General features: G+C 38.6%; 1 non-coding gene across 1 annotated transcript; it reads left to right on the top strand.

Moving 5' to 3' along the window:
* Positions 1-11,690: 11,690 nt before the first annotated feature.
* Trnaa-agc (transfer RNA alanine (anticodon AGC)) lies at positions 11,691-11,763 on the top strand. The gene has a single exon. It is a non-coding gene; the product is annotated as a tRNA-Ala (tRNA).
* The last annotated feature ends 240 nt before the right edge of the window (positions 11,764-12,003 follow it).

Raw genomic sequence — 12,003 nt, 5'->3', positions numbered from 1 at the left:
GCTAACATTGTTCAAATGAGTGCTGGGAAGGCTGGGGAAAGATGGTGGCCGTCACTGATGAGAACCGTCCATGAAAATCGTAGCCGCCATATTGGATTTCAAAAACTGCCTTGAAAACATATTTTACGAAGAGCTCACATGCTATTTTAGTTCGTATGGGCTTTCATATATCACAATATGTTGACGAAACTTCAGTCTTTTAAATGTATGCTTAGAGTTGCAATTGTATTCATGTTTCACCAATTAAATATCGAGTGAATAAGACCCGTCTACCGTGATGAGGTTGGCCTGTTGTGATGTTTCCCCCTAATTACTTAAATTTGAGTCAGAATCGAATTACTTTTTCAATAACGAATATTTTCAAATTCATCATCATAAATATGTAAAATACTGATGTTTTACTATTTATTTAAAAATTATCAAAGTGCACGCTTCATTGTTGTCTTCTACCAAAACAGTTGTTTACTAACAAACAAGCCGGTGAGGGACCGTTTTCCGATTCTTTAGCTCCGTTTCTCACCAACAACAAGTCGCGACTGATGCCCATCTCTGATGTCAGGACGCGTTATAATGTACTTTTTTTGGGATTGTTCACGTTGATCATACATGGTTCACTCCTGTACCCTGCGGTTTTTTACCCTAAATATAGTGAAAAAGTGGCTTATTTGTCTGTGCAAGTGCCCGCACAGCGTTGTTTTACCCTATGTCTGCCTTGTCAATCTACCTTAGCCTAACTTATAGCAAGAGTTTGACAAGTCAGGTTAGGATAGCCCACAACAAACACCTAACCTAAAGTAGGTAAGGCCTATGTATTAAATACATATTCTAGCAAATAGAGTTATCGAATTATTTAGAGTAAGTGGGAAGGTTTTTAAGCCTTTGGCAAAGTTTTCCTAGAAATCGAGGCATTTTTTTCCCTCAATCGCCAATTACTACGATCCTTCAGCAATGTCATCCTGCAAGCAATAAGTCACAGGACTGTATCATGTTCTGCGGGCAACAACGAGGCCCTAAAGAGATCCAGGACGTTCAATAATTGATAGGTAGGTTGATCTAATTAATATGTAGGGGGGGCATTTTTTCCTCGATCGCCAATACGTTCTAGGTATTACGAATCCCTGCAAGCAACGAGCCACAGGATTGCGTCAAGGGCTCCGCAGGGAACGACGAACCCCCTTGAAAAAATAAACCCATAGGTGAAATAAGCGAAGGAGAGGAACAGGAGGATCCCACGACCATATTAAAGGCAGAGCAACGATAACTTTAGGAGCAGAGGCATCGACGTCGCTCCACATGTAACTGTTTTGTTTACATGTTTAGTTTCCACATTTCAGCGCCTCGGCATCGCATTCTGTGTACATCGCTCTTTCAGGGGCGTTAGAGCCGCGATGCCGCCGGAAAAGAGCTCCCGGCGGGTGCTCGGTAACGTTAGAGATCGATCCCGCGATGCCTGAGCTCATTTTGATTGAAAAAATCGGGTGAAATGGTCACTTACAGCTTTAGCTGGACGCGGCATCTCTCTCCTCGACACTGCTTCAAAAATAACTATAGGTACGCGGCCCTCATCCGCCCGTGGCCAAGACCGCTCCCACGGACAAAAGCCGATCGCACCCGCCGGTTTTAGAGAATCAGAGCTTTTTTTTCATACCCTCAATAGGATCGTGTTCCCCTTTAGAGAATCCAATCCCCCTCCTCCAGGAAAAGTTTGTGCAATCTCCGTAAGTAGTGGCACCCGTCCCTGACGGCGGTACCCATCGGAGCTTATTGAAAATGTCTGAGAAGGAGCAGAGGTAACCAAGTATTTTTTTCGCAGTTAACAAAGGAGCTCTCCGTTCCAGGCTTCCCGTTCCCCCTCGACGTTCCGTTCAGGCGCCGAGGAAGTCCTCGTGGAACGCGGAACGGGCCCTGGTGGCTATGTGACACCGACCGTCAATAATTTAAGTGCGAAATGAAGGAAGCTACCCGGCATGTGACGTCACATATTCCCATTTTTTATCAAACTTTGGCGCGCTGGAACATCTTCCTACGATAACTAAAATCATTCGAAGAAGGCTCCTCCTGCCCTCCATCGGCCGCTCTCCCTCGCGCAACTTCGCAAATTCGCTTTCTGGTCCATTTTTTGGAACATTATTGTCGACACAGCTTGTTATTGATCCGCAAGCTTAACCCCTTAACAGCGAACATTGAGGATTTCGTGCCGTTGTCAGTAGACGAATTTCGAAAAGCTCCCTTTTCCCCCCCAATAACTTTTCGGACCCGAATGGAAGGTGTCGAGTCCGGCCACTCAGTCGCCGCTTGAGCGTTTACCAGTTTTATTTCAGACCGAAGAACTCTCCCGTCGAAGAGATATATCATCGTGGAACTCTCCAGATCTTGCGAACATGGTACGAACAAATCAGATTCCTCATCCTCCTTCCTATCCCACCACATCTCCCCGCTACCCCCGTCCCCCCCCCCCACCCCCCAACAATTCCTCCCACCTGCCTCACTCGCCAATCCTGGCCTCCTCCTCCCCCTTCGAGCATTTCCCCTCATCGAACCATGATAACCCCTTCCATTAACTGCAGATTATTACAAGAGGAAGAATGGTTTCCCTAGACATGTTCGAGCAACTGTGTCTCGTAAGTAGCGTAATACTATTGAAAATCTCGCACCCTTGTGGACAATCAAAAGGCAACGGGCGGCAATCCTTTACATCATTAACGAAGAGGTTTTGCTTTCAGGTACCTCTGGCTCTGTCCTTCCCCCAAGAAGTCGAGCCTCCTTCGCGGACACGCCGCCACGAGGCGTTTCCAAGCAAGGGTCCGTTTCAGATTTCCCTCTTTGATGTCTCTCTCGTGGGGGAACATTAAGTTTATCTCTCTCTCTCTCTCTCTCTCTCTCTCTCTCTCTCTCTCTCTAATGATTTCCTCTAATAAATCGTCTATTATTAATATGCATCTGCGTCCCCTCCAACAGCTATGGCCATGACTATGTTTCAACTACATATAATAATTTTCAATAAATCATCTCGTTTGGTGCCTTCAGTGATGCTTCAGCGTTTATTAGTGTATTCTAACAAGAAGATTTACACACACACACACACACACATATATATATATTATATATATATATATATATATATATACAGCAATATGAAGAGTTCCGTGGAAATCGGAGACGAATAATAAATATTAAAACCAGGGCTTAAATGAAGAGCATCTTTATTTGCGACTAGTTTCGGAGTATTTACTTTCCTCCGTCATCGGGCAATATCTAATGAAATATTATTTACAATTAAAATCAATGACGTAATATAAGTTACATTAAAACAAAGCAAAATAAGATAAAATTACATAATTACTATAAGTTACATTAAAATTAACGAAGCAAAATAAATATAAAATATCGCAATTACAAGACTAATAACCTCAAACTCGCAGCAAAATCTTAAAATATAGAGAAATACATTGTTTGTTTTTCTGCTCTCTTTGACAACAAACAATGTATTTCTCTATATTTTAAGATTTTGCTGCGAGTTTAGGTTATTATGTCTTGTGTGTATTTTATATTTTATTTTGCTTCGTTAATTTTAATGTAACTTATAGTAATTATGTAATTTTATCCTATTTTGCTTTGTTTTAATGTAACTTAATTATTACGTCATTGATTTTTATTGTAAATAATATTTCATTATAGATTGCCCGATGACGGAGGAAAGTAAATCTCCGAAACTAGTCGCAAATAAAGATGCTCTTCATTCAAGCCCTGGTTTTAATATTTATTATTATATATATATATATATATATATATATATATATATATATATATATATATATACATATAAACTTGCTAATGAAGGAAAAGAAATAGAATCAAGAGTTTTCACGCACACAGCTATAGGCCTCTCTCTCTCCTCTCTCTCTCTCTCTCTCTCTCTCTCTCTCTCTCTCTCTCTTATATATATATATAGAGAGAGAGAGAGAGACCTACCTATAGCTGTGTGCGTGTACACTCTGGAGTCTATTTTTCCTTCATTAGCAAGTTTAAATTAAATCATAACAATCAATGTTAACAAACATTCCCCTATTTCCAGTAACTCTCTCCTCCCAAGGACCGAAAGAAGTATGAGATAAAGCTGATACAATGCAGAGAGCGCTGATGATGCAAGTTGTCGAAAGGAAATTAAAAGTTCTTATTTCACAGAGAGCGGGAATCAGGGAAGATTAAGGAAGGGCACGAAATTAAGATGGGTACACAACTACCAAGCATGTATAGGGTCTGGATACCCGAGAGCTATAAACGTCGCGTTGCTGACGCCATCTGACGCTGTCTTTTACAGAATGAGGTATCTTCCTATGCTTATTAATGGAAAACCATTAATTTGGACCACACGAGCGTTACTAGCCTTGCGTTAGGACGCGTTACGTGGGCATCAGGAATTTCCATTAGCCTTGGGAATTTCTAACGTCGGTATCGACGTTAATATCGCGCGCTACTAAATTAAACAAAATTACTCTTTGCCCCACTGAAAGATTCGTTAGTTTTGGTGTATGTTCTCTTTTTATTAAAGAATATCTTAGTAATGAACTAACTCAGCATGAATTACCTCTACCTGTAAGTCACACTATTTCACTCACTAGGTTGTGCATTTATGATTGTAAGTTTATATGCAATGGTGAATTTTATCAACAAATATTTGGGATGACAATGGGCAACCCTTTATTACCACTCCTCTCAAACTTGTACATGGAATTCTTTGAAAAACGCTATTTACCCAATATCATTTATATTCCTGTAAAGTGGTATAGATATGTTGATGATATTTTAGCTGTTCTGCCTGCTGGTATTGATGTAAATGATTTACTCTAAATTAAATAACCAGGTACCATCAATTAAGTTTACTCTAGAATTGGAAAAAGACAATTGCCTCCCTTTCTTAGATGTTTTGATACATAGAGAACCATTTCAATGTAAATTCAGTATTTATAGGAAACCAACCAACAACTTAACCTAAGTTTATTTCTATTCAGGCCACCATCTTAACATCAAAATATCAATTTTTTCTTCTATGTTTTTATGAGCATTGCGCAATGTCAGTCCAATATTTGGATCAAGAAATTGAATACATAAGAAAAATAGGAAAAGATTTATGTTATCCTTCACATATATTAGATATTTGCTATAATAAAGCCCACTAAAAGTTTTATAGTGTAAGTAGCACGGAGAAAGAACATTCTCAGTTTGCCTTATTTTAACGGATTTGAAACCATTAAATCATTGTTAAAAGCCTTTAAAGTCAACCTTGTTTTTTCCTATAATAACATACTAAAAGGAATGTTAATAAAAAATGGCCCCAGGGAAAGCAACAACATAATATCTAAAATTCTATGTATCGACTGCCCCTCCTTGCAAGGGCTTAGAAGTAAGATTAAAACAGCATAAATATTCTGTCAAAACTGGGCAAACATCTAATGCAATATTCATTCATTTAAGTGAAAACAACCACCGGACAAATTGGATTGGTAGTTCAGCAACTGCAAGATCAAAAGATGTCTTATCACGAAATCTTTTAGAATCTGCCATAATACAACTTACTTTCCATTGTAATTTTAATATTAGTCGTGGCCTGTTTCATTTAGACCCTTGTATTTGTAACATGTTTAAGAATGACCTCAAAGATATAATTACAGACTTAAGTACAAATTAGTTGCCTTAGACATATTTTCTTTGTATATGTATGTTTAATATGTTTTGTGAATAAGTTTTTGTTTACCAAAGATCTGAATGTGGTCAGCTGCCGCCCTGTATAATCCTTTAATTGTCTTGTCCCTGTGTCTGAGCAGTTGGACTTAATCTTTTTGTTCTTAAATTTTACCCATGTTTATGCTTGTTTGAAAAAGGTTACTCATTCTCCAGGTGTGTTGGTTTCTAGGTATTAATCTCCTTGTAATCCCTATCTGTCACTTATACGACCTTTCCTGAACTCTCAATTTCTTATGTAAGTCAGTTTATCTGCTAAGTAAAGGACGTTGAGTCGAAAGATCTTGCAGAAACTCCGTTGTTTATCTTTCCTTCGTGGGTAACCTTTATTTATGGATTTATCACGTTCCAAACTTTCGTGATTCAATTTTTCCAGGATTTCAGGAGGGGACAAGTGGCGCCCCTTGTCCCTCCCTACATGCTGGCGTTGAAAAAAAGGGAACTATACTTTGTTTTTTTCCATCTGTCCATCTGGCTGTGGTGTTTGTGTATGGTAACACTGCGTCCCGGGCTATAGATAGTTACATTCAGCTTACATTCAATGATAGTAATATCCTATTTCGAATATTAACAGTGTAATTCGCATACAGTAAACTATTAAAACACTTTTCAGTTACAAATGTACACCCAGATATCCTTTTATTTACCTAAAACTTACAATTAGCGTAACTATCTAAAGCCCGGGACGCAGTGTTACCATACAAAAACACCACAGGCGGATGGACAGATGAAAAAAAAACAGAGTATAGGTTGTCAACCCTCTTGCCATTTGCTGTTAGAAATAGAAAACACCCCATTTATATGCTATGTTCATTAGCCTCGTTTCTATTTTCATATCGAGAAGTTTTTCTGTTTCAAATATAATAAGTCCATTGAGATTATTATACCATATCTGCGTTATTTCGTAATAGTTTCCCCTCATGGTTTTCTGAGGGTAGTGCTGTCAGTGCACCTCACGCGGTGCACTGTAGGCATTACTTATATATATAAATAAATATATATATATATATATATATATATATAGATACTATATTATATACTACATCATTCTACAGTATATTCTTTAAGTAAATTAAAGGTATCCTTATCATATTGTATAATATTTTGTATGCAGTATTATAACTGCGTTATTCTTTCAAGAAATGTTTGATTTCAGTTGAACAGTAAATGGAACTATTGAAAGGTATTAATGAGAACGATGACAGGACAGAAATCGATGGAGAAGATTCATTCACAACGACGATCCCATAAAAAAGGGCGGTTAAGCTGGGAAGAAGTAAATGGAACGTTCTGTATTTATTTTTCATTGCAACTTGCTTCACTTAATTTATTGGCATCGCTTAATATATATATATATATATATATATATATATATATATATATATATATAGATATATATATATATATAGGCGAATAGTACCACAGAAAAATGATAGGCAGAAATCCAAGCGCTTTCGTCCTTACTAAGTCATTGTCTCAGTAAAGACGAAAGCGCTTGGATTTCTGCCTATCATTTTCCTGTGGTATTTGCTTATTTAATGAAGTCGCGTGCATCTAACTGTGATTTCTTAAGCATATATATAATTGCTTTATTCATTAAAGAAATGCTGGCGCTGATACTGTTTTTTGGAATTAACCCTCTAGTTTAAAGGTCAAAAGTGTTAGTCTGACTTATACTGGAAATTATCCATGTTTGTTTTAAGATTTGCCTACCCTTGGAATATACGTATACTGCGAGCGCCCATGCTCCTCTATAGATGCCACTCTGTGCCATGTGAGACAGCACAAGTGATGTTCGACACGGACAAATTTATTTGTGAAATTGAAAGCAGGCTGGCATTATATAATGTCAAAATGAATTATTATAGATAGCACTTGTCGCCATGCTCTCGGCGGTTTCCAAACATAAAGGGAAATTGACCAGTAAAGTCTTTCCGATCATGCAGGGTGAACCCAAAAATGTCTCACATTTTCCTTTGCAATTCTAATGATTTCGAGGTACAAACCTGTCACACATCCTACTTGGACAGCTTCCATAAAGAACTAAACACGCTTGTTTGATACTTAGTAACGCGATCGAAAATAGCGCTCGTGCAGCCAACCAAAAAAAGAAGAAGAAGAAAAAAAACGACGTTAAACAGCGTCAGCAACGCGACGTTTTTAGCGCTCGTGTATCCAGACCCTAAGGCGTTGACTGTTGAGCCTGATGTGTGCAAATGAAAGTGTCATGAAGGTTACCTTGTCTGTTGGTGTGAATGTCTGGCTGTCAGTGTAGGTGTTTGGTCGCAGAAAAAAAAAAGCCGCGCTAAGAATGAATGTGTGCTGGCTAAACCTGAAAAGAAAGCAACACAAACAATATAGGCCTAATTAGAAATGGCGGAAACCTATCATTTTGCATTTTTCTCGTTCCCAAACTAAGAGTAAGATGCGGATTTAAAAAAACAAAATATTTATTTCTCCTTCATTAAGACGATTGATATTCGTCTATACATACAACCTATTATAGACCCCTTGGATAACACTAGACTCATATTCTAACGTTGCCTCATTTTCTGTTATTCAACCTGCGTATATAGTGAGCTCCCATTGCTGTACTCTAAGCTCTCACATGCACTTGTCCGGTACTACAGCCCAGTTTTATTGAGATTGTTTGAATGTCTTAAGAGGACAGACAGACACTATCATTCGCCTCACGCCGTTCCCGGTCACATCATGCGAATAGAGCTTTCGTAAATGCTCGTTGGTTGTGGTGTGTTTCCCGGAAGCACCGTAGAATATTAAGCAGCCGATTTCAGGAGACAATCTTCAAGGGGCTTTGGCATCGCTTGGGAACACACGGCCGGGTCGCCGCCGACTTTTCAAATTCTTTATCATTATTATCCACGCGTCATTCAAAAAAAACAAACAAACAAACAAACAAACAAGAACGGCGAGCGTAAACTCTTCCCTACGTCTTTCGAGGTTAAACAGTGGTGACCTCATGACCTCTGGATGTTGAAAGACCTTAACCCAAGTCGGCAGCGTAATGCTTCGGTCGTTCAACGAGCGTAAACGATTTGGAGATCTCAGTTTTAAGTAAAAAAGAAAAAAAATGTGTAGCTGCTTCTATAGGCCTATGACGACGTATATCAATTTTTGGAGCGTTCCTGGTGTCTTCTACTAGCACATTTTGTATAATAATAATAATAATAATAAATAGTTTCTTTAGGACTACACGACGTTACATTTTGAAGCAAGAGATTAAGATAAGCTTTCAAAAGAATGAAATAAAAACATTAACTGAATTAATTAAGTTATATATAGTATATAACTATTAGATATATATATATATATATATATATATATATATATATATAGATAATAAGTAGTTAGGACTACACGACGTACATTTGAAGCAAGAGATTAATAATAGCTTCCAAAGATGAAATAAAAACATACTGAAATTCATAAAGTATATTATAGTATATAATACTATATTATTATATATATAGTATAATATATATAATATATTATATATATCTATATATATATATATATATATATATATATATATATATATATATGTGTGTGTGTGTGTGTGTGTGTGTGTTTGTGTGTGTGTGTACACTACATAAGAAGGGCTCGGTCGGTACCATTACATACGGTTACCCACCCCGAGTAGTAGTACATTTCGCAAGCCCTCTGTGAAAGTCACAACACAAAGGATATGAGCATAGCTGCGTAGCTCAGGAAAAGGAATGACTAGGAATATAATCTAGAACTTTCGACCAGAGGCCAAGCAAGCAATTGCTGGGTAATATAATAATGATAGTAATCCTTTTGACTGTGCGCCATTGGTGACGGTATTCACACCAAGTTTCCTTCTAATGCGCAACCGATTGTAAAACCTTAAAGAAAATCGTGGTCCCTCTTGCGGTGCACTGTAGGCATCACTTAGAAGATTCTTTTCATCGTCGCTTCGGCCCCCCTGAGCTGTTGCAACGCCTTTCAATCCTTTGACTGTACCTCCATTTATATTCTCTCTCTTCCGTCTGAATTTTATCAGTCCTATAATTGTTTCGCAGAGCAACAACGAAAGATTTTCCTCCTAACCTCGACTTTAGGCCTAAATTTTACATTCCATTCATGCTCACTCTTCTCATACTCATGTCGCCTCACAAATGATAGAAACCCATAGGAAAAAAAGAAGAAGAAGAAGAAAAGCTTTCTAAGCTTTCGCAAAATCGTCCAGGCAAAATTGAGAGGTTTAAATCAGCCCATAGAGCATCCTCAACACCTTCCTACGCAGTGCTAGACTGGCTGACAGACAGTCACAGATGAGGCAGAAAGTGCCTGAAACCCGAACGCAACCTTGGCTTCGTCCTCCAGCACATTGTGACGAAATCTGACGCTCGCTTGAAATCCTGTCTTACCAAACAGCGCCGTAAGTAGATGGATTTGGGTAGAAAATAACAGTGAGCTGCCATTTATAGGACTTCGCTTCTGTCATTTATTTATTTCTGTCCGTGTGTTTTTAATGTTGAAGAAACCCCTCCCTCCCACACACACACTATATGTACTACACACACACACACACACACACACACACACACACACACACAACACACATATATATATATATATATATATATATATATATATATATATATATATATATATATATAGAGAGAGAGAGAGAGAGAGAGAGAGAGAGAGAGAGAGAGAGAGAGAGAGAGAGAGAGAGAGAGAGAGCGTTATCTTCGCATATACGTCTTAAACAGAATTTAAGATTTTGAGAGAGAGAGAGAGAGAGAGATACTCCCCTACATGACTTTTTTTTTTTCAACAGAATCAACGACTCCTTCCAATTTCCAAACGGCAATGCACTATTTCAAAGCGGTGCCCAATTATACTGGAACGCCCATTCTGCTGCCCTTAACTAGCCCAGACCAAAGCAAAACGTATTATAGGCCTAATCCGGTGGGAAATTCACATTGTTTGTTGTCAACTCGAATGCTTAGGTACCTATACTTGATCTCATCTACGACTGTAAACGGTCGGTTGCACCGATCGATAATTTTCCCGAATATCAGGGCAGCATCCACCAGCTGACGGATGGACAATGTTGCAAAGGGGATCATCCCACTGGCTTTGTTCTGTGACAGTAGGAGCTCTCTCTCTCTCTCTCTCTCTCTCTCTCTCTCTCTCTCTCTCTCTCTCTATTCTCTCTCTCTCTCTCTCTCTCTCTCTCTCTCTCTCTCTCTCTCTCTCTCTCTCTCTCTCTCTCTCCGCACACACACACTTACGTTCACAGACATTAGAGGGAATAAATTACACCCAAGGAAATTTATGATTCGATAAGTGCATAGGCTGTTTATATTCTCGCTAGAATCTTATAAAATGCGGCACAATTATTGTTATTGTTTTGTACGAGTATGTATATATTATATATAAAGAAATCTGCGTATATTTTGCTAGAAACTGACGCATCAGAATCGGATATGATAAATTTACCGATACCAATAGAAACTGTTTAAAAGAGAGAGAGAGAGAGAGAGAGAGAGAGAGATGAGAGAGCGAGAGAGAGAGAGAGAGAGAGAGAGAGAGAGAGAGAGAGAGAGAGAGAGAGAGATTTACATACACTAATGCTTTCCAGCGTCTGAAGGTGAACTTTAAAAGCTAGACCCATGATGACAGCTTCCGGCATCTTTCTTCTTCCTTCCGTCAAACTTACTACAAAAGTAGCTATTATTTAGGATTAGCCCAATGTTCGTTTCTTTCGACCTCTTTTTACATCGTCCTAACGATCATGCCGTATAGTTGAAGTATTTGACGCAAGACTTCGGCGTTAAAATGCAGATGAAAAGAGGAAAAACCGTAATCATGTGACATTGACGTCATGTTTACTTTCATGGTATTACTAACGCACAGAAATGCTATATTCGTTATTTCGTCCTCCCTCTGACACCGGGGATGTAGCTCAAATGGTAGAGCGCTCGCTTAGCATGTGAGAGGTACGGGGATCGATACCCCGCATCTCCAGAGATCGTTTTACAAAAATCGTACTGCGTTCTGCAACAGACGACACGAGAGAAACGCAGTTGTGTCCGCCCGTGTTCGTCCTTCTGCCAAGTAGACTTAAAGGTGTCGTTCTTTGTCATATCTTTTCGCAAAACTTACTCGTCGACAATAAAACTTAAATATTTGTCAAGATTATTTATCTCTGACGGTTATCAGGCTGTTTTTCTTACAGTATCTTTGTTTCATCTCCTTACACGGCCA

Source organism: Macrobrachium nipponense, chromosome 26 (assembly GCF_015104395.2).
Source record: "Macrobrachium nipponense isolate FS-2020 chromosome 26, ASM1510439v2, whole genome shotgun sequence".
Classification (NCBI taxonomy): domain Eukaryota; kingdom Metazoa; phylum Arthropoda; class Malacostraca; order Decapoda; family Palaemonidae; genus Macrobrachium; species Macrobrachium nipponense.
This window is presented reverse-complemented; position numbering and strand designations above follow the sequence as displayed.